The sequence below is a fragment of the Nyctereutes procyonoides genome, unplaced genomic scaffold (genome assembly GCF_905146905.1).
Source record: "Nyctereutes procyonoides isolate TBG_1078 unplaced genomic scaffold, NYPRO_anot_genome, whole genome shotgun sequence".
In the NCBI taxonomy this organism is placed as follows: domain Eukaryota; kingdom Metazoa; phylum Chordata; class Mammalia; order Carnivora; family Canidae; genus Nyctereutes; species Nyctereutes procyonoides.
Window position 1 is genome coordinate 19,953,725 of NW_026575051.1, and position 23,035 is coordinate 19,976,759.

The window sequence follows — 23,035 nt, forward strand, 5'->3', positions numbered from 1 at the left end:
CTACAGAGAGAGAACTTTATGCATCTTCTGCTCTATCCACTCTGCATTTGTGTCATATATCATTAGTAGAGTTGCCTAACATAGTATTACCTCTATAGGCTCAGTACCAGAGCTATTCCCTCCACCACACCAAAGGAAGACACAACCAGGCTGGAAACTTCACCAACCCCAAGTCATACTGGGAATCCATTTCCTTGCTTATCTGGCAGAGTGCTCCTCTCTGGCCTCAACTTGGGTTTATACTTCCCGCTGGGCCCTTAGTCCCTACATGCATTGCTCCAGCTCTGGGTTCTGGCTGATAAAGGGTTTTTCTTCTGAAGCTCCTAAGATACCCCACCCAAGCTCAGGTGATTCTGCACTAACTCTGCCTTTTCCTATTTTCTCCTTCAGGAGCAGGAGAGTCTTCAACACTCCAAGGAAGTCCACCCTCTTCCTTGACCCTTTTTGGGGATCCACCAGTCCTTGTTCAGGCTGATTCTAGCTGGCAAAAAAGCAAAACGTAAGGTAGGAGAATAAGGAAAGGGCCTCAACTGAGCCTCCTCATTCTAAAGGTATGCAAGCCATCCAACTGAACACCATCTTCCCCTGGAACTTGCTCAAAATAATTTTACTGAGGCATTTTGCACGTTAAGAGTACAATCTGGTGATTTTTAAAGTAAATGTATCAAATAGTGCAACCATCAACATAAATCCACTTTGGAACATTTTTATCACCCCAATAAGATTCTTCATGTCCGTTTGCTGTTAATTCCCTGCTCTCCACACTGGGAACCACATATCTAATTTTTGTCCCTATAGCTTGGTTTTTTACAGATGTTTCATATAAATGGAATCATATACCATGTGGTTGCTTGTGTCTGGCTTCTTTTCGGAGCATAAGGTTTTTGAGATTCATCTGTAATTTGATCCTTTCTAATGCTGAGTAGTTTTGCATTGTATAGCTATATATAACATGGTTTATCCATTCACAAACTTTGATGAACATTTAGATAGTTTGCAATTTGGAGCTATTATGAATAATGCTGCTATAAACTGTTATATTCAAATTGTTTTTAAACTTTAATTATCATTTAAAAAGAAGTGCAATGTGTAATCTTGTAATCTTGTATAATAAGTACAGTATGTAAGTACAGTATGTCTATAGAGTAAATTCCTGGGAGTAGAATTTTGGAGTCAAAAATATACATTTTTATAATTTGGGTCAGTATTGCCAATGTTCCTTCAATGGGGTGGCAATGCATGCATATTTCCTTGTATGTTCATTGGCTTTTGGAATGGTACAGGTGTAAGGTAGTATCTCTGTAATTTGAATTGTATTTCTTTTTATGAGTGAAGTTGAGTATACTTTTATATATCTAAAAGCCAATTTCGTTGCTTTTGTGAATTCTCTGTTCCTACAATTTTTTCCATTTTTCTTTTGTACTTTGGGTCTTTTCCGTATTGCTTCATAGGACAATTAATCCTTTGTTCTGATAGAAGTTGCAAATATTCTTTTCACTTTGGTGGGTTTTGACAAACAATTTTATTTATTTTTTATCATGGTAAAATATATGTAACATAAAATAGATGATTTTAACCATTTTTAAGTGTACAATTCAGTGGCATCAAGCACAGGTATTATGTTGTATAACCATCAACATTATCCATTTCCAGAACAGAAATCCAAAATAGAAACTCTAAACTCCTTAAATAACAACTTCCCTTTCCTCCCTTCCCAGTACCCTCCCACCCCGGGCGCTGGTAACCACTATTTCCAATTTATGTTTCTGTGAATTTAACTACTCTAGGGATCTCATATAAGTGGAATCATGGTACTCATCCTTTTGTGACTGGCTTATTTCATTTAGTATAACATCTTCAAGGTTCATCTATGTTGTAGCATCAGTCAGAATTTCCTTCCTTTTTAAAGCTGAATAATATTCCACTGTATGCATATGTCACATTTTGTTTATCCATTCATCAGAATTTTATTTTAATGTGGAAAAATCCATCTTTTTTTAATGAGTTCTAATATTTATGCTAATAAGGGGTATATAAATTCTTCTCTAGTTTCTTCTACATTTATAGCTTAATTTTTAAAATTTTACATTTGAAGCTCTGATTCAGCTGAAATTTATTCTAGTTGAATTTGCAAGGTTTACATCCAACAAAGAAGAAAGTCATATTGAAGATCAAGTTCCCCAAGAGACAGATTTTGAGACAGAGATTTGAACACGAAAAGTTTGTTGGGAAATGCTCTCAGGAATCATACCTGTAAGGAAATGAAGGAAGCAGAACTGGGCAGAGGAAGAAGTTGAATTGAGATTCAGTGGCAACAAAGCTTAATCTGATTCCATGAGCTCTGGATCTGGAATGTCCTTACAGAATTGTCTTAAATTGAGCAAAGAGGTCCAGGCTTTTGTATTCCTGCATCAACCAGTCCTTGGATATTACTGACCCTAAGGTATACTTTAAATGAGGCAGCTGCCTTTGGCTGAGAGCAATTTCTGGGGAGGGGCTCAGCCAGGAGCCTCAGTGAACAGCACTCCCAGCAGCTGGGGAAATCAGTGCCTTGGCCCTGAACCAGGAATATAGATGGTACACCACAGCATCCATTACACTGCCTTCCTAACACGAGTAACTAATGCATCTCTTTGCTAACTTTATTATATACAAAATCCTATATATGCTTGGGTCCCTTCCTGGATTTCTCTATTCCATTCCACTGATTAATTTTTTCATACATCATTAGTATACTGGTTTAAAAATTATAGTTTTATAATATGCTTTAATATATGCAAGAGCTAGTCCCTTCTCATTAACTTCAAAATTTTCCTGGAAAAGAAAATTTCCTGGATATTCTTGCTTGTTTATCTTTCTATATAAACTTTAGATCAGCTTGCTAATTAAATTTGGATGGGTGAGGATGACTGGATTAAATTTATAGATTAATTTAGAGAAAAAAGACATATCTATGATATTGAGCCATCACCCTCTCCAAGAATGTGTTTTGACTTTCCAAATTATCTTTTGTGTTCCTTACTGGTGTTCTAAATTTTTTTTTCTATAGGTATTATACATCTATTACTGTTTAATTTATATGTGGTGGTTTTATCCTTAATTTTTGTAATAAATGGGGTCTTTCCTGTGTATTCCTGACTAGTTGTTTGTCTGTATGAAGATTAATTATTTCTGTATATTAATTTTGAATGCCACCACCTTACTATATTCTTTTCCTGCTCTGGTAATTTTTTAGCTGATATTCTTGGGGTTTTCAGATATGCAGTTTTATAACTTTCAAATAATGACATTTTTGCTTCAGCTTTCAGTCCCTAATCTCTTTATTTTACTTAATAAGCAAAAGTATAAGATATTTTAAAACACTAAAACTCTGAAACACATCATTCACAACAGGAGAAGAAAGCTGTTGTGTATACTTTTACAGCTGTGGTTACCACACTCCTATAATTACATATTGTAGTTATAATCTTGTAAGTGGCTATCTCCATTGTAAATCATGATCTTCCTTAAGGGCAAGGACTGTATTATTCACTTTTATATCCCTGGCACTTAGCTTAGTGCCTCAATAAATGTTGGAAAATTGAGGAAAAATCAATAATCTAATAACCACAAACCAAAAACCAATAATCCTAAACAGGTAAAAATAACTATGATTTCCAAAGTGTTAATGTCAACTAGCCCTATTTCTCTTAAACTTTTCTAAACCATGGAACATAAAATAATGTTTTTTAGGTCTGAACACCTTCTCTCCTTGGCCTAGTTCTCTGTTCTGCCAACCAAGTGTAGGCCTCAGAAGCCTGGTAACCTCTCTATCACCAAATATCAATTGCTTGAGACAAGTGAGCCATGCTGGTCAGCTCCAGTGACCTGGACAACTTGGAGAATTGAACACTCCACCCTCCAGGTGTAGGGCAGATGTAATGTGAGTAATTCTGGAGAGCATAAACCAGAGACTGAAATCCTTCAGATAAGTTTTATATTTGGATCTATTGTTTTTAAAGATCTTTGCAAAAAAAAAAAAAAATCAAAATAGGATCTGGCCTACTACTCTGAGGTCTCTCAGTTTTTTTTTATTAATCTAAAATATTCTCAAAATACCATAAGTAGTAACAGACTCAACTGAAACTGGAGGTTACATGTACTCATTCCAAGTGAAGAAACCTCCCCCCTTGTAAGTAGGGCCAGCCCTAACCCAGAGGCAGCCCATCCAGGCACCTTCCTGAAATGTTAGCAACTAAAAGCATTCTGTTCACAATAAGAAAACCATTTCCCCCCTACACCCTGATTGGAATGTCCCTGAATAGGTTCCTGTTGACCCTCTGAAATCAACCTGGATGCTATGCGACTCCCGCGGTTCTTTTGCCTTTAGGCGGTTTCTTTCCTTTTGCCTTTAAAAGATCCCTGTAATTGCTAATCGGGGCTCTTTTCCTCCTCGGAGGCGGAGAGCCCGTTTGGGCAAACGTTCAATAAACCCTCTTGCTGATTGCATCTGCCTGTCTGGGGTCTGAGTCTCTGGGGCGTCCACCGGGACACGTTGGCACCCGTGAGCCAGGGTCCAACACAAGTCCAGTGCTCTTTCTAGCAGATTACCATGTTGTTTCTACTTGAATTTAACTCATCAAAAACTTTCAGTTCTCTTCTATTTTGGTGATGGTGGTGAGTGCCTTCTAATGTTGTCAATATTCCTAGGAACATTAACACACAAAAGGAAATTACAGTAATATAAACAATAAAATCTCAGCCAGAATTTATAGAATAGATACCCGGTTAATACAATAATGAAGTACTATTTCACATTTATTAAACTACTAACAAATTCCATAGTAATAATTTCTAATGACAGAAGATTGTGTTGAAATGCTCCTTGATGCAGCAGTATAAATGCTATAATTTTTTTGGAAAGCAATTTGGTAACAGATAAAAAGAGACCTAAAGATAGATGTTTGCCCCCTTTTACTCCATCATCCTACTACTCAGGATTGATATAAGGAGTTAATTCAGTTGAATAAGACAGTCATCTGAAGGAAGATATTAATTTTATGTAAGATATAGTCTATAATAAAAATAAACCTGAATGGCCCACAATAGAAGGATGGTTTTTGAAAATTATGCTACATCAATTGAAGGGAATGTTATATCCACATTAAAATCAGATTTATGAAGACTGTGTAATAATATGTGGAAAGAGTGCTTTATGACAGTGTTAAGTTAATAAACACAAAAGCACATGTACATGAAGATAATCAGGCCCCCTACCCACCCTGCAAAAATATGTATCAACTAGGGAGAAACACAGAAAAAAATAAAATAGATGTATTAGGAACTGATATAATTAAAAATTGCCACAATTTGAGTTCCCCAGAAAGCAGAGTCTGAGATGGAGATTTGAATGTAAGACATTTCTACCTCTTGATCCTCCTTGTGATCAGCACCTGGGGGGCAACTTAGAGGAAGGTTCATTAACATAGAACTAAAAACTAGTCTTCTCCACTGCACCTGGTCTCGAGGTCCCACCTAGTACTCATTAACTGCATCTTCTACTATCCATGATGAAGTTCACTTACCCTTCGGTAGCAGTTTTTCTGGGTTAGGTGGTTTTCCTAAGTGGCGTCACCCAGACTCTTGTGCATTAGGATCTTGATTTCCTGGTCACCTTGCCCTCCTTGAGTTAAAGCTGCTACAAGGGAGTACCAAGTGGTTACCAATATATTGGGGTCAAATATATTATTCCAAGCCTCCCTATATCCTCCAGATATTTAGAGTCAATTTCCCCCATAAGGCAAGTGACTTCTCTCTATGCCTGCTGATTTCTTGGCATGAGGAAACTGAAGTGACAAGGCAGCAGACAAAACTTGAATAGGATTCCTGCTGTGTACCCTGGTGGAACATCCTCTTCCTGGGAGCTAAGCTCTCTAAATTCATAAAGCCCAGAGTTTCAGGAACAAGAGCAGAAATTCTCCCAGTAGGTCTCTGGGAGTGTAGGTAAGCAGGGACACTTCTATTTCTACTCCCTGGTTCTTTCTTAGACCAATGTTTTCTAACTGCAAGGGACACCACACCATATAGTAGTTGTTGATTTAGGGTATATACTGTAAGGTATCACCTCCAGCCTGGTCTTTCAGTTGTACCTCAACAAGTTATTCTGTTGCTTTATCTGTGTAGTGCAGTATGGGATTGGATAGGGCCAGTGGATCCTATGATCATATACTCACTACTACAGCTCACCTTATTCCCACGTTATCTTTTATAGAACTCCCTATTAATGGATCAAATACTCTATGAGCCCTTGGATAATGGTGTTGTCCAGGGGCCCGTAAACAGGAAAGATAAACTAATAGCTGGAGTACTTGTTGATTTCAGTCAAGATAAATTATTGCCCCTTCCAGGGTAGAAGGAGTCAAATGAAGTCAACTTGACACCAAATGATTGGTTGATCTCCTGTAAGTGATGTGGATATATTAGGAATATAGGATTGGCCTCTATTGTTGGAAGATCAGAAATTTGGTAGTGGCAATAGCTTAAGCAGTCTTGGTGAGTGGGAGCCCATACTGTTGAGCCCATATGTATCTCCCATTCGTGCCGCCATGGCTACTTTGTTGTACCAACACTGAGGCACAACAAAAAGGCTAGCTGATGTCAACTGCCTGAGCCATTCTGTTTACTTAATGCTTACTGTGTTCTGTGGTTCAGGTAAGAGTTCTGGGTGTGTAAAATAACCCAGATATGGAAGCTGGGCAAAGGATCATGAATTCTTATTGGTATTTCTACCCTCAGCCTCTTGATCTTTCATCCTTAATTATTTTTTATTGAGTCGATTGAATAATACTCCTATTGGCTGTCCATCTATTTTGCCCATAAGGATAATCTTTTCTGATAATCCTCTCCATAGCTTTCTATGGATCAAGCCCCTCTTGCCACATCTGCAACCTTGCCTCTCACTTTAATGATTGAACCCATTTGGCTTCTAAAAGCAAAAGCTAAGCACTGTCACTGTGTCTGCTATTTCAGGTTGTTGTCATCCCTATCATTATTAAGGATCTCAGTTCTATAATGACGTCTCTAACCACAAGCTCTGGACTATAAAGGAGAGCCACCAGTGAGTTCCTCAGTGAATCAGATGTCCCTCTTACCAGGTCCTTCCTTACTTCTTTGATCTTTCCTCTGAACCTTCACATGAAAAACAGTCATCTGGTGGAGTTTTCAGCCCCACATAATAAATCCACTCAAGCATGCTTCCTTCTATGAGACATTTGATCCTTTTTTCCATTGTCTGCAAGACAAGTTTGGCATTCACTCCTCATTGAATGTGAGCATCACTTTCTCCAAGAATCTGAGAGCCATCTTAGCAGTGTACACTGGGGTCCCTGCCATTGTCTAATAATCCTATATAACCCAGGAGAATGCTCCCATATCAATTAACACTCTGTTAGCCAACTTTATATTCTACTTCCCCTTGATTCCACATCCTCTCTTAGCTCTGCTAGTATGCATTACCCAGGACCTGCAGCTCCTTCAGGGTGTAGTTCCTTTCCTCCTCTCACAGACCCAGTGCATCCATGACTGCATTTGCTGTGATTTAATGGGTTGTGTTATTGACTGTAATGGGTTATGATGGTCCTGGTGGCAAGAAGGGAAATGGTGGCAGATTCACATGGGAACACATGTTATCTTGCAAGTCAGAGGCCTAAGTAACCATCCTTAATTGGGGGGGTGGGGTGAGTACCAGCCTTTGACAGGAAGGAGTGGGTTCTTTCTCCATACCTAGAGGCTTCAGGGGAATATGCATATTCAAGATTTCCATCAACCCAAATATCTACCTCTCATTTATCAGAATCCTGTTCTTTCCCAATTAGAGCTCGGACCTAAGTGTAGCAGACCTGCCACTGAGAATTTAAGGTTTTCTGGAGCTCTGCTAAGTTTATGGTTAGATCTGAGCCTGATCTTCAGTTTTAGATGCCCTCCTGCTATTGGAGATGAGAGTCTCATTGTTCTTTACAAGAAGGCCCTCTGACTTTTATGTTTAGCCTTCAGTTGCTAATTAATCACACTCAGCCTTTCCTTGTCTTTCTCCAGAGCATCTTTTGCCCTTCTAATTACCAATTTCCTCATGCTTCTCAAAAACTGGTTCCATTGCCCCAGCCAATGCATTCCCTTCCAAAAGTGTATCATTCCAGAAACTCAGTGATCACACTGCTGTTGTGGACCTGGCTTTATCCATGCTCTACCAACCAACGTGATGGGGTCCTTATTTCCAGATAACTAGCGGATGATGCAGATTTAACATCTGCTTTCTTGCACTGTTCCTCCAATCACTGTCACAAGCTGGGCTTCCAGGGAGACAGCATCTGCAGTGGAGACCAGCATGCAGGAAGCTTATTGGAGGGCTCTCTTGGATCAACATCTGTGGGAGTGTAAAGAAGCAGGATTGAGCAGAGAAGTTAGACTGTGAGGCTGTCACAACATAGGCCTCCACAGATTGCAAGAGAGTCTCTGGAACTGAGATGGCCCCAAAGGGTTACCCTTACTCTGGGGACATTGACCGGCCATTGAGTATGGGCTGCCTCCGAGAAGAGAACAAAACTTTGGATGAAGCTGTTCACTTCAGCAGAGGATAATCTCAAGGCAGAGGGGGTTAGCTGGGAACTGTCAGCTATCCACCCTCCCTGCAGCTAGCTAAAGGAAAAGAGGCCTGAAGTGAACAGCTTCATCTTTTCCGTACTTTTGTCCAGAGACCTAGTGGTTTTTCCTGGGGCAGATTTCCCCACCTGAAGAATGGCCCAGACGTCCCATAAAACAAATAGAAACTTGGGAGTGGCTTGGTCAGTGAAACTACTGATAGGGGGTCAGTTAGCCTCTTGTGACTCACCATCCCCCAACCTACCCAACCCAGCCCCAAAAGAGGTGTGTCAAGTGTAGACTTCAGGCTACTTCACAGCAGAATGGGCAGGCAAACCTGTGTAACCTGAACAAATAAATTGAGACTTGCTTGAAAGCTTGTTGCCACATAGCACCCACACTAAAAACAAACATAAATCTGATGCCTAAGACCTTGAAAAGCAATTCATGTCTTTACTGAGCCTGGTGAAAATGTGGCAAGGACATACTTCCTAAAAAAAATCACACTTCCTAAAAATCATGTGGGGACAGCTCATTCCTAGGTTTCATGTCTTCAAGCTGCTGCTTTCTGAATCTCTCCTTTCTCCTGCTGGCAAAACTCCAGAAGACCCTTTCTTTCACCTCTGGATTCAGTCCTTTCTTTCACAAGTATAAATACAAATCAATTTTATGTATGTAAATCAATTTTGTCTTTCTCTGCACTTACCAATTCTCTTGTCCTCATTACCCTCAGTAGATGAATAGGACAGACACAGACTCATGAACAGAGATGGGGCAGGGGTAAAATTTGACCTGTCACACTTGAATTGGTAAATATACTATATTTTTAATACTTAATTTGATGGTGAAACACTTCACCAAATGAGAACCCAATCATAAATTAAAATGTATGAATCACCCCTTCTTTGGAGCTGCCATCTCATTATTCTTATAATGGCCTATCCCTCCTTCTCCCCTCATTGCCCATCAGAATGTTTCCATGATGCTTTGTCTGGAATAAATCAGGCTGCTTTCCATTTGTCCTTCCTTTTTTTTTTTTTTTTTAAGATTGTATTTATTTATTCACTAGAGACACACAGAGAGAGACAGAGACACAGGCAGAGGGAGAAGCAGGCTCCATGCAGGGAGCCCGATGTGGGACTCCATCCTGGGACTACAGGATCATGCCCTGAGCTAAAGGCAGATGCTTAACTGCTGAGCCACCCAGGCGTCCCTCCATTTGTCCTTTCAAAGAAACTTGCCCACCTGCCTGGTAGAGGAGAACACATAAATGTTGTGCATAGACACACAAATACAGTTTTGCATATTACTTTGGTGAGTTCATGGACTCTTCAGTAAGTCTGTTAATAACCACTTAATTAGTTTCTTTCCCTAACTCTCAGTTCCTAAAATTCTGACCCCTAAATTTTAGCTAAGCCAATAATATACTTGATGCCTGTGACAGGATACAAACTCCATTTTTTTATATGGCAAATGATTCATCTTTATAAATTACATAGAGGATACATAAATTGTATACTAGAGAAGCCAACATTTTTATTCCTTCCTCCTTCCTTCCTCTGTTAAATGAATTTAACAAGCATTTGTTTGCTAAGCACTTACTATTTTGGAGTAATGTATTTATTTAAAATCAATTTCTAACTTTAAGAATGAAGCCACTTCATGGGGAGAACTGATATATAATTAGACAATTACACTAGTGTGATAGGACAGAGGATGTTGTGGAAGCCTCAGGGAAGAAAAGGGGAGATGGTGGTAGAGAGGGCACCTGATTCAGCCTAGGAGGTAGGTATGGCTGAGAGTGATTTCAGGGAGAGCTTTTGGGAGAAGGTAGTACATAAACCATATATTGGGAAATTCTTAGTGTTTCAGAAGACAAGAGTAAGAGAAAAATGTTCCCTCCAAAAAGGATAGCATTTGTAAAGACAGAGAGACACAAGGAAGCATGGTGGGTTGGTGAGCTCGTCACTGGTTTACTAGGGCTGCAGTGGAGGGTAGATATGGAGACAGTCCCAAGAGGTGAAACAAGGGCCAGTTCACAGAAGGGCTGGAATGCTGGTTGAGGAATTTGCTCCTTATCCTCAATAGGCTGTGGAGCCTCTGAAAGCTATTTAACAGGCATGACATAATCAGATTTGCATGTAGCATGGTGAGGTGTGGGAGTCCTCACACCCATGCATGAAGATTGCTTCTATGTCAATTGCATTTAAAATTTGTAAACGATAATAAAGAATTGAAATTATAAACAAAATTATAAATTTAAATTTAATAAATTTTAGTTTTAAATAAATTAAAATAGGTACTTGACTAAATGTTTATATGATAGCACTCTAAGCCACTTGCTTTTAAATATTATTTTGAACGGCATTTTCTCCAGAGCTGTGGAAATAGCATGCATAACTCCCTTCCCAGCTTATCCCTGTTCTAACCTTCAGAGAGGCTCCTGATATAACCTCTAATGCCAGTGGAGATTAAAATATTTTTTATTTATAATCTTATATTTATTTTTCCAATAATTATATTTTTATCTTTATTTTTCCAATAATTATATTTTTAGTTTAAAAAGGAGAGAAAATGGAAATGAAGAGAACATGCAGAGAAGTATCAATATCATTAAGTGGATATTCTACTTACATATTTAGAATATGCTTTTATTAATATAATACCTCTTCGCTGAGTAGTCTGTGATCTATTTGCTTCATTTTCTAGGTAAATTTGCATCAGAACTTAGATAAACTCAAGGGAGTGGGTATGCATATGAATGTCATGATATACTTACTGCACAGGAAAAAATACTTAAATCCAATTCACTGGGGTAGTCCAAAGAACACAAAGTTTGGTAACAGATCTGGATTCAAATCCCAATTCTGTTACTTATGAGATAGCATTGGGGAAGATTTACCTTCTCTAAATCTCAGTTCCCTTTGTGTAAAATTGAGGTTAATAATTTTCTTGTAAGAATGCTGTGATAAGGTGGTAGTTTCTGAAACAGGGTTGCTTACCAAGAGCAGGCACAGAAGACTCACTCAGGAAGATGAGCAGTCAGCTCAGGAGGCCTAAAAAACAGGATTGCAAAGAGGAGAGAAACTAACTTCTAGAAATATTCAAAACTTGGTGGTTAACTGGAATATGCTAACTGCTGTAGCAAACAACTCCCAAATCTCTGTGGTATGATACATTAAAGGTTCATTTCTCCCCTGTGCTAGTTTAGGGCTACTGAGAAGCAGATGCCCGGATGAGATTAGTTGTACAAGACTTGGTTGACTAGGGGAAACACTTGTGAAGGATAAATAGAAAGATGTCATGAGAAGAGAGGAGAGCTTTCAGACCACAGTACAGACCTGACACCACCGAAGAAGAGCCACAAGGAAGGAAGAATTGGGTAGCAAGATACCCAGACTTCATTGTAGTTCCAAGAAAAATTCATCCAGGCCAGTGGAGACTCCAGGAGTCAGAGTTACCTGCTGGAGGAATCCTGAGTCTTGCAGAAACGGTCTGAATTCCTACACTCACCATGCTCAGTCCTTGGCTGGTAGAAGCTCATGGGAAATGTAGCCTTGGCACAAACACAGTGATAGGCCCAGTGTGGCAGCAGCTGGGGTCATAGTAAATCTTGTCTCCTTCTCCCTGAAGTAGATCTGAATGACACACTCTCATGACCCCACTCCCCTCCCCAGCCCACCCACACATCGTAGTACAATGCAGATCAGTTCTGGGAGTTGCAAAGCTCCACTGAGTCATTCAGGGACCCAGGCTGCTTATATCTATGGTTCTATCCTCCTCTGGGATCCTAAAGTTCTATTCATTCAGTTGGCAGATGTGGAAAGAGAACACAGATAATATATGAAAGGTTTCCACAGGTTTCACCCGGACTTTGCTCACATCACCTATGTTCAGATTATATTGGCCAAGATGCAGTCACATGGCCCGACCTCATTGCAGGAAGACTAGAAAATATAGGCCAATTGCATACCTCAACAGCCATTTGTGCAAGGCAGATGAGAGGCAGAGCAATGTCCCTAATTTCTGGCTTGGATTACTGGATAGATGGTGACGCCATTCATTGATATAGAAGATATGGGGGAAGAAGTGACTTTAGAGGAGACAGAGCTGTCTAGCAGCCAGCTGGACATTCAAGTCTGGAGCTCAGAGTTAGAGACAACCCACAGGATGGTTGAAGCCATGAGTTGCTGAGAGATAGTCTTAGCACCAGAAAAGAAAAGGGCCAAGAACATAACTCTGACGAACACTGAAATTTAAGGGACTACGTGACTCAACATCTATTTCAATCTCCTTTTAGTGCTCCTTCCTGTGCTATAAAGTTGGAAAGCTAAAAACACTTCTGAGACTCCCTGCTTCTAGGGTTTCCAAGGATGTGATTTAGGTTCTGCCAATTAGACACACTCACATTAAGACTCCAGCTTCAGAGCTGAATTCATGGGGGACCAGGCAGGGCAGAAGGTATCCATTTTGCTGATATGGAGTGTAGTGACTCTGGACGCCAGGTGGGCCACTATAGCTTCAGTTTCCTATCTCAGCAAGCACTTCCCAATTGTGGCAGAAGCAGCAGCTTCCTTGGCAACTTGGTCCTGAGTGTGGTTTTGTTCCTAGTAACTCTGCCTAGAATCTACTTCTTCAACTCTTCCATTGATTCTGTAAGCCAATTAGTACCTTCTAATTATCCTTTTCTACCTAAACTGACAAGGGTGGGTTCCTCCCTTTGTACCTAAACCAAGAAAAGATATAGTCAGATAAATCTGAGCCTGTTGCAAGCAGCTGAGAAGGAGAGACTAGAGAAATGGGAGGAAAACCAAGAAAGACTGCTGCCCCCAAATCCAGGGAAGGGAGCATTTCAACATGTGGTCCGCAGTTAAATGCTGCAGAGCAGCCAAGACAGGTACAAATGTAAAGTAAAATAATTCATAGGCAATCTCGACAGGAACAATGTCAGTGGAATAGTTGGGGAGGATGCCAGAGTGCAAGAGATTTAGGAGGTTTTTTCATTTAATTTGGTCTCAATTTATGGAGTAAGAGTCAGGTATTATAGTTGGATATTAGGAAGATTATTTCATGCTTATTACTGTGCCTGAAAATCCAGCATAGCAGTCAAATCCCTCCAGAGGTAGGAATTTGTCTTCTGACTTCATTTATTCAAGAAGGCTGTAACCCCAGCTCTGTTAGTTCTGTAAAATAGGTCTCCAAACCTCCACGTTTAAAAAAGAAAAAAGATCTTTTAGCAAATGGACGTACTGAGTCCACTTGGCCTTCTGCACAGTACGTGGAGATAGACCACCTGCTTGTACAAATAGGAAGCTCAGAAATCCCTGGAAATGGACAGGTGAGTTCCTCTTGCCTCCCTACCTAGACCAGCCCTACTCTTGGCTCTCCACTACTGCAAAGAGGTGGAATTACCTTCCATTCTCTGCAGCCCCCCTTTCTTTGTTTCTCTTCACAGGAATACAGCCATAAAAGTGCCTACTGATGGCCAAGGGACCTCCTGATACTCTTGACCCACCTCCTATATCACTCTACCCCATCCATTAACTTTATCCTTATTCCCATCAGAGACTAAATACAGACAGGAGAGTGAGTTTTTCTCCGTGGATCATTTTATTTCTTCCATTCACTATTATTCGAATCATCAATCATCCATTTTCCCTCTTAACTCATTCTGTAAAGTGAAGAATTAAAGCTGTGTTAGAGTTCAAGGTCAGGCTACCTTCTGCAGCTGGAGGCACCCCTGGTGCCCCTAGGCCTTATTCACTTAGACTGCTGTCATAATCTCTTTGAGAGAGGGCAGAAGAGGCATGTGGTCAGAGGCAGTGTGGCCTGCTGAACAGGTGTCAGTGCTGGCTGAGTCAATCCACTAAGAGGGAGGGCTGGTGCTGGCCCATGGGAGGATCAGTAAATCACTCCTGAATGCTAACCTCTGAGACTTCACACCTTATAATTTCCCAAAATAGACCTGTGATTACAAGCACTCAACCTAATCATCACTGCCCAAGCCCAGATGTTCTGAAGAAGTGGGGCGTAAGCTTGTATTTAAAAGGAAAAAGATAAGGAGGTATTTACCCAGCAAATACATTCTGTAGAGCAGATCACATGTACACATTGTACTGCCTTCCTCCATCTTCCCACAGCACCCTACTAAGCCCCCACAAGCCACCAAATCAAGATTATATTGTGGCTGTCCTTTCTGTAGACTGTGCTCAAATTCTTTTAAAAGACAATTTAATTTTATTCAATTCAGCCCACCAAGTTTATACATTTATTTTAGCTCCTATTCTATGCCTGGGACTCTGGGGGTGAGACATGAATTGAAACATTGGGACTGCCTTAAAGGTACATTCAACAGAGTTAGAGAGATAAGCACCTTGACTATTTCACAGTGAACACTGAGGGAAATAGATAAAAGTGCTGTTGGTTCTCCCCTCCACCCTAGACTTTCTGAAGATCATAGCCTATACTTTCCTCCCTCTCTTTTGCCTTGGTGAAAGAAAAATTAAATCTTTATGTAAGGCTCATTCTTCCATGGGATTTGAACCACACAGGGGACTTGGCTTCATTCATCAACTTTTTTTCACTGTCAACCTCTTTGCACTTGCCCTAGAAACATGTTCAAATCTATTCTATCTTTACATTTCTTTCTCTATCTTCTTTTGTTCTTGGGATATAGTTTTTTTTTTCTTCCATTCATGCAGTCATTTATTCATTAATTTCCCAAATGCTCAGCGATTGACAGTGTGGGCAAGGCCTCTCCTAGGCTGGAGACATAAAAACAAATAAAGTCTTTGCTTTTGAGGAGCACTCTCTGTGGCTAGGAAGACACATTTAAACAGATATATATATATATATGCCCTCTTTCTCCTTCTTTTCATTGTCGAACTTCCTGGAACAATAGTCCCCTCTTTGTTTCTCAATCCCTGTGGCCCTCACAACTCTTCTGAAATAGACACAATGACTCTGCTGGAACTTCCTATTTCCAAATATCCAGTCCTCATCATAATACTTTCTTGGCCCTTTTGCTGGATTTGACATCTTGCTGAACTTCTGTCGCAACCTGGTTTTCTGGAGACAGAGTCCCTGTTCCAGCTACACCACTTACTAGCTGTGTGGTCTGGGTGAGTCACAGATCCCCTCAGGCTCAGTTTACCCTGAGACTCTGTCAACCAAGAATTTTAAAAGTCTATGTACCAGGATTATTGTGAGGATTAAGAGGAGATATTACATGAAAAGTTTCTCTCCTGTAGTTGGTATTAAATAACTAATAGTCTCCTTCCCTTTGATAACACTAAACATTCTTTTTAGTTTTTGGCTATGTCTCTTACTTAGAATTTCTTTCCTGGGTATTTATCCTCCCTATCCCTTGAATGATAGGAATCGCTTTAATGGAAATTTGCTTTTGGGGGGATCTCCTCCACAAAATTCCAGCACAAGTCCAAGATTTCTGTCTGGAGAGTCTACACCTTCCCAACTTCCAGCTCCAGGAGATCTGAGCATGGCATGTTACCTAGGCCTGACCAAGCAGAGTCTTTCATTCGCTTGGACAAACAGTGATTGGCTCAGGAGTGGACAGGAGACCTCCACTCAGAATCACTGAGACTCTAGGAGATTTCTGCTAAGTCTTCTGGGAGTGAAGTGCATTCTCCCCCTGGGCTTGAAAGCGTGAAGATATAAAACCGAATGCAAATGAAGCCATCCTGCTACCACAAGGGAGACCCAGCTTATGAATAGAGCTAAGCTAGAGGAAGCAAAGCCAAAGGATAGAGAAAGAAAATTTGTCCTGGTGAAATCATTTGGGCCTCTGCACCACGTCACATCTAAAAACAACATAACACCGGGACTTCTCTGCCTACTCATTAAGTCCTGCTTTTGCTTAAGCACTAATCCCCTTTTTGGATTGAGTTTTCTGATACTTATAAGTAAACAAATTTTAACCAAGAAATATGTTAGCATTAACTCCTTGTTTATTCAACAAGTGCTTGTTGAGCATCTTCTGTGTGCTAAAGACTGTCCTAGGAACTGGAGGTACAATTGCGAGTGAAACCCATCTCTGCCTTAAGGAAGCTAGTAAGAGACAAGAAAGTAAGTAAAGATGGTATAGTGCCATTAAACCTACAGAAAGAGGTAGTATAGCCTGCTCTGGAAGCACAAAGAGGGGTATCTTCAACGTCTCAGGGAATGATGGAAGACTTTCCAGGGAACATAATCTGCATGGAAACCCAAAAGATACATAGCCAGGCAATGATATAGAAAAGGATAAAGAGGGTTTTGTGCAGTGGAAAATGACAAGAAAAGTCTCAGAGAAAATACAGAGCACAGGACATTTTGGAGATCCATAAAAAGTAGAATACTGTTCTAAGGAAAGAGTCTATCAAGAGTCTAGAGAGGTAAGCAAGAATTAAACCATGAAGGACTTTGGAAGTTTGAGGGGTTTGATTGGAAATGTGAAAGGCTTTCAGCAGAAGAGTGTGTGGCCATGATTACCTGCTGCTACATACACAAATATACCATCCATTCCCACAGTTGTCAATGTCATCTACCCCTAGTTTGATGATATCCAAGTCTATGCTTCTCTGCCCTGAGCTCCAGATGAACACCTATGAGAACCTCAATGAATCTCTTCACCTTCCTCCCTTCTCTGTCATTCTGCTTGAGTCTCCAGGTCCAGTAATAGCATTGTACTCTTTCCAGTCACTGGCTCTAAAGCCTTTGAGTCATGCTTCTCTCTTCCATTTCCATTTTTTTTTCTCTTCCATTTCCTATACCATACAAAATGGTTGCCATATCTTAATAATTCTATTTTCAGAATGTCTCTTTAATTTTTATGTTAACTGGAAGCTACATCTTTAATTTTCCAGAAAGCTTTCCCATCCCCCATCTTCTGGTAACTGAGCTGGTATATGACCAAGGCCTTGCTATTCATGCTATCTGCAGCAGAAAGTTGCTAGAATGACCCCTTGTGATTCCCACTTTCTAATGTTCATGCCTCTGTGTGATCCTCTCTCTTTGAGTATAGGTAGTATGTATGACTTGCTTGTACCCAACAGACTATGGCAAAGGTGATGGAGTATCACTCCCATGTTTATATTTTGTAAGACCCATCTTGCTAGAAGACTCACTCTAGAGATTTTTCTTGCTGGTTTGATGAAATTAGTGCCTATGATGGGGAAGCTCAACTTGGGAGAGAACTGAGGGCAGCCTCTAGTTGCTGAAGGTAATCTCCAATCAACAAGAAGTCAGGGACCTCAGTCCTACAAGAGCAAGAACATAAATTTTACTAACAAAAGTGAGCTTAGAAGTAGACGCTGTTCCAGTTTTGCCTCTAGAAGAAAACCTAGTGCTGTCTGACCTTGACTGCAGCCTTGCAGAAAACTCAAGTATACTGTCCTCAAACTTCTGACCTATAGAAACTCTGAAATAAGAAGCATGTCTTGTTTTAATCTACTATATTAGTGGCAAATTTTTATGCAGCCATAGAAAACTAATACAGTATTTCATTCTCATTGCTTAGTAGATATGCTAGTTGCTTGTTTACTAACCATTGTTCTCTCTTTCAAAACACTTATTGTGTTTTAGATGGTGGGCATTCATGTGCTTCGTGGGTATCTCCAACCCTAGGGGGTATTGGTTGATTGGTCTTAACAGTCTTGTTTATCCCATTTGCCACCAATGGACTAAATATGCCTAAATAGGACACAATCACAACCAAAGAAATTTAAGAGGACATTTCTGGGAAACCTTTCCTCATTCTAAATATCGATGCAAGTCAAAGACTTGCTTCTTTCTCTCCTGAACTTTGTTTTGTAACAAGGTGATCCTGGGAAATGCAGCAACCATCTTGCCTTTGAAGGGAAAGTCAAGAGAATAGTGAAGAAGCTACCTGAGACCCTAACTAATTTTGTTGCACCACTATCTTAACCAACCAACTTGGAACTATAATAAAAATATTTCATTATACTCATTATTTAAACTACTTTTATTATTATTTTTTAAGATTTTATTTATTTATTCATGAGACACACACACACACACACAGAGGCAGAGACACAGGCAGAGGGAAAAGCAGGGTCCATGCAGGGTCCCCAGGATCAGGCCCTGGGCCAAAGGCAGCACGCTAAACCACACTGAGCCATCAGGGCTGCCCTTTAAACTACTTTTAAATGGGTATTCCATAGCTCCCAGCTAAGAGCACTCTAACTAAAACCTTGTAAAAGGTTCAGAACAAGGAATAGAGGGCAGCCCAGGTGGCTCAGCAGTTTAGCGCAGGCCTCAGCCCAGAGTATGATCCTGGAGACCTGGAATCGAGTCCCATGTTGGGTTCCCTGCGTGGAGCCTGCTTCTCCCTCTGCCTGTGTCTCTGCCTCTCTCTCTCTGTGTCTCTCATGAATAAATAAATAAAATCTAAAAAAAAAAAAAAAAAAAGAACAAGGAATAGGAATAGGGTCTTTTAGAGTCATTCACTGGGATTGATGTCCAAGTTCTGGACAAAGACCAGCAGACTTGCTAAGCTGGAGGAGGAAACGGATCCTAAGCTGCTAGAGGCTGTCTTTAACGCCACTTTGAGAGGGCCTCTGTGCAGCAAACGATGAGGCCAAACTAGGGAGAGGCAGAACAGTCATGAGTTCCCACGCTGCCACCAAGCTCTGGTTTCCTGTAGCTTGTTATCATTTGGTTCTGTAAAATAACCTCACATTCTTCTCAGCTATGCCAGCCGAGAAATAAAATCTCCTTTACTCAAGTTTAAGTTGAATATCTATCACTTGCCCTGTAAGAAAGTCTTCTGCCCTAATAGTACTTGCCTAATCTAGTGCCTACCAGTTGGTGTCTCTCACCCTTTAATCTGTTCTTTCTCTGTATCTGATTATGCCGTTACCCTCCTGATCAAATGTAAAAATATTTATATAATTATATACTATATATACTATATATACTATATTGTATATATAGTATATCCAATATTATAGTTTATATTATATAGTATATATGTAATATATGTGTGTGTTTTACATTATGACCTAACATATATATATACACAAATATAACTAAAACAAACATTTTACAAAATTATACCTATCTTTACTATTTATGATACACTATCTTTCGTTCTTTTTTACTCTATTGATTCTTTTTTATTTTATTTATTTATTTATTTATTTATTTATTTATTTATTTATTTATTTATTCTTTTTTAAAATGCTGCTTACAGCCCACGTGCTTCTCTCCTCACCAGAGTGAGAAGTGGCAGTTGCTTTGTGCTCTGTCCTGTGGTCACTATGGCCATAGAGGATTCAAGATGTTCTATGCCATGATGAGGGCCCCAAGACCAGGGCTTTTCTTATGGGGAGAGAATCTAGAGTCCAGTTTCCTGCCTCTAGATTTAAGAAGTTTGCAGCTGAGGATGAGGTTGAGCCTTTGGCAGAAACTATAAGCCCCTGTGGCTCAGAAATGGATGACAAGGAACAGGGGATGATTTCAATCAGCTTCTCTTGGACAGATCCCCAGGGTACACCAAGATGCTCAAATACTGAATAACTGCTCCTCGGGAACCTGCTAACAATCCTAGATGAAAAGAATTCAGCAAGAGAGAGTAGTCTAGGAATTTCTCCCTGAAGGACTGGCTTCCAAAGCGGGAGAGAACCGGACCTCAACTCATAGGCATCTCCCTAATCCTCCCTCTTCTGTTCCCCAGTAGCATTTTAAGGATGTTCAGATGGGATAGTATACTTTTGATGACCAGACATCTACATTTGAAGTAGAGAGCAAGTTTGGAAAGCAAAGAAAGATAAACATGTACAATAACCACACGTGAGAGCAAGCAAGAGACTTGGTGACTTGTTGGATGAGGATGAGAATGAAAAGGCAGTGCCTTTGCAAAGCATGTAAAACAGAACATAGTATTTGCCTTAGCAAAGACAACATTTTATGTACTGCTACACTATATCATTCCGGGATTCTTTTATTTTTAAGCTAATAATCATGAAAATGTATTTTTATACACAAACATTTCCCTCACTCTCTTTGTGGGGATAATTTGAGCTGATATTTAGCATCCTCTAAAATTACTACTTTATAGTTAACTGTGGTGTATGTAGAATAATTGAAAAATTTGGAAGTTCATGGGAAAGCCATTATATAGACCACAAATAAGAACTATTGTAATCTTTTTAAATTGCCAATATTCCTTCTACAGACAGTGTTTTAGGTATTTTAAGGTAGAAAAAAATGCAGACTCCATCTTCTTTAAGCAAGAAAGGCCCTGAGACAGGGCTACTTTATTATTGATTTGCAACAGAGTTTTAAACTTTTATATTCAATTGATGCAAAAACATTGAGAGAACATACCTCACCTTGAGAAACATTATAGTAATGGGGGTTCCCTTTTGTCTTTAATTCTAAGAATCACTTGCTTAGTGACTGACATTGAATATTTTTAGAAAAGTTTCTCTTTTGTCTTCTACATACATGAGCAGGAAATTAAGTAGCATATTCTATATAAATCAATGTTCTTGTATCTTAAAAGTTTTTCCCCCAAAAGAGCTCATTTTATAATTTAGTTCAAAGGAAGCCAGTAGAAAATGTTCTATCAAGTTGCCTGAAATATAACAGGTCCTCAAATACTTGAAATAGAGTTCAGTGAATGTGAATGAAGTCTGCAGTAGTGTTGATAAAACAAGTTCTATTTGAAAAGGATTGGCTTGCCATGTATCCAGATTCTTAGCACTCCCAACTTCTGTTATGAACACATTCTTCCACCCTTCTTCAACATCTTGTGCTGTTTTCTCATAGACCCTGCCAAACTAAGGCTACCATCTCTTTTCTATGTATTTTTTGACTTGTTATTTTGAGATATTTGTAGATTCACATCAATTGTAAGAAATATCACAGGAATCTTATATACCCTTTATCTAGTTTCCCCCAGTGGTAACATCCTGCATAACTAGAGTGCAATATCTCAACCAGGATATTGACACAAATGCAATCCACCCACCTTGTTCAAATTTAACCAGTTTTGTGTTCATCTATTTGCATGTGTGTGCATATAGTTCTATACAGCTTATCACAGGTGTAGTTTTTTTAAAGATTTCATTTATTTATTCATGAGACACACACACACACACACACACAAAGAGAGAGAGAGGCAGAGACACAGGCAGAGGGAGAAGCAGGCTCTATGCAGGGAGCCCAACGTGGGACTCGATTCCGGGACTCCAGGATCACACCCTGGGCTGAAGGTGGTGCTAAACCGCTGAGCCACCCAGGCTGCCCCACAGGTGTAGATTTGTGTGTCCGCCATCATATTTAAGATAAGGAACAGTCCACCATGCAGACTCTTGTGCTACCCTTTAATAGCCACAGCCAGCTCTTGCCCTTCCCTCATGCCCTTGCCTGTAACACCTACACATCTGTTCTCCATCTCTATAATTTTGTCATTTCAATATCATATAAATTGAACCATTTGGTCTATAATCTTTTGAGACTGACTGGGGTTTTTTTGCACTCAGCATAATTCTCTTGAGATCCATGCAAACTGTTGCCTGCATTGATGATTCATTCTGTTTTATTGTTGAGTGGTACTCCATAATATAGATATATGACAGTTTATTTAACCATTCTCTGGTGAAGGACATTTGGATTTTTTCCAGTTTTTATCTATAATGAATAAAGCTTCTAAGAACACTTGTGTAAAAAACAAAACCAAGTTAAACAAATGCTGGTTGCAGTCCACAAATTGATGTCATGATCCACTAATGGGTTGACATACAATTTTAAAAGATGTCTTTAATTACTTGGCCCTACTACTAACCTTGTTCTCAAGCCACCCTAGAGCTCTTCATTTCCTCACACCTGGCTCATAAGCTCCTATTTCTCTATCCCTGCTTAGGCTATCATTTGTGTCCCAACTGCTCTACCTAGAACATCTTTGTCTAGTGAAGTCCCACTTACTAAAATAAGTTAGATATGTGTTTGGCTATGAATCACAAGAAATTTGACTACAGGATTTTTCCCTCTCTCTCCCATAACAGATATTACCTAGAGCAATAGTAAAAAAAAAAAAACTATTAATATTATGAAAAAGTTTGCTAACTTTAAAAAAACTATTAATATTATAGAAAAAGTTAGCAAACTTTTTCTATAATATTAATGGTAAATATTTTAGATTTTGTGGGCTAAAAAGTAAAATCAAAGATATTATGTAGGCACTTCTATAACAAAAGAGAAAACTCCTGCCTGCTCCATTTTTTTCGCAGGGGCCATGTGGGTAGTGGAGATAGTTTGCATCCAGTTGCCTTCTGCTGCAGACATTCTTGAGAGGAAGAGCTTATCAGCTTAAGTGGGAGGGGCTTGGTCCAATGGGTAGTAGGGATGGCCAACTCATTGGTTAATATCACTCTGCCCCAGTGACATCAAGAGTCCT

The 23,035-nt window shown here is 39.7% G+C and overlaps 1 protein-coding gene across 3 annotated transcripts in view; it reads left to right on the forward strand.

Moving 5' to 3' along the window:
• The window catches only part of PAQR8 (progestin and adipoQ receptor family member 8), an 85,492-nt gene that overhangs the window by 10,641 nt on the left and 51,816 nt on the right, over nt 1-23,035 (forward strand). For 2 of the 3 annotated variants that reach the window (XM_055329567.1, XM_055329568.1), the window contains one exon: nt 391-504. The exons of the other annotated variant lie outside the window; for it this stretch is intronic. The gene's annotated coding sequence lies outside the window, so the exon portion shown is untranslated. The remainder of the gene's footprint in view (nt 1-390; nt 505-23,035) is intronic. 3 annotated transcript variants of the gene reach the window in all.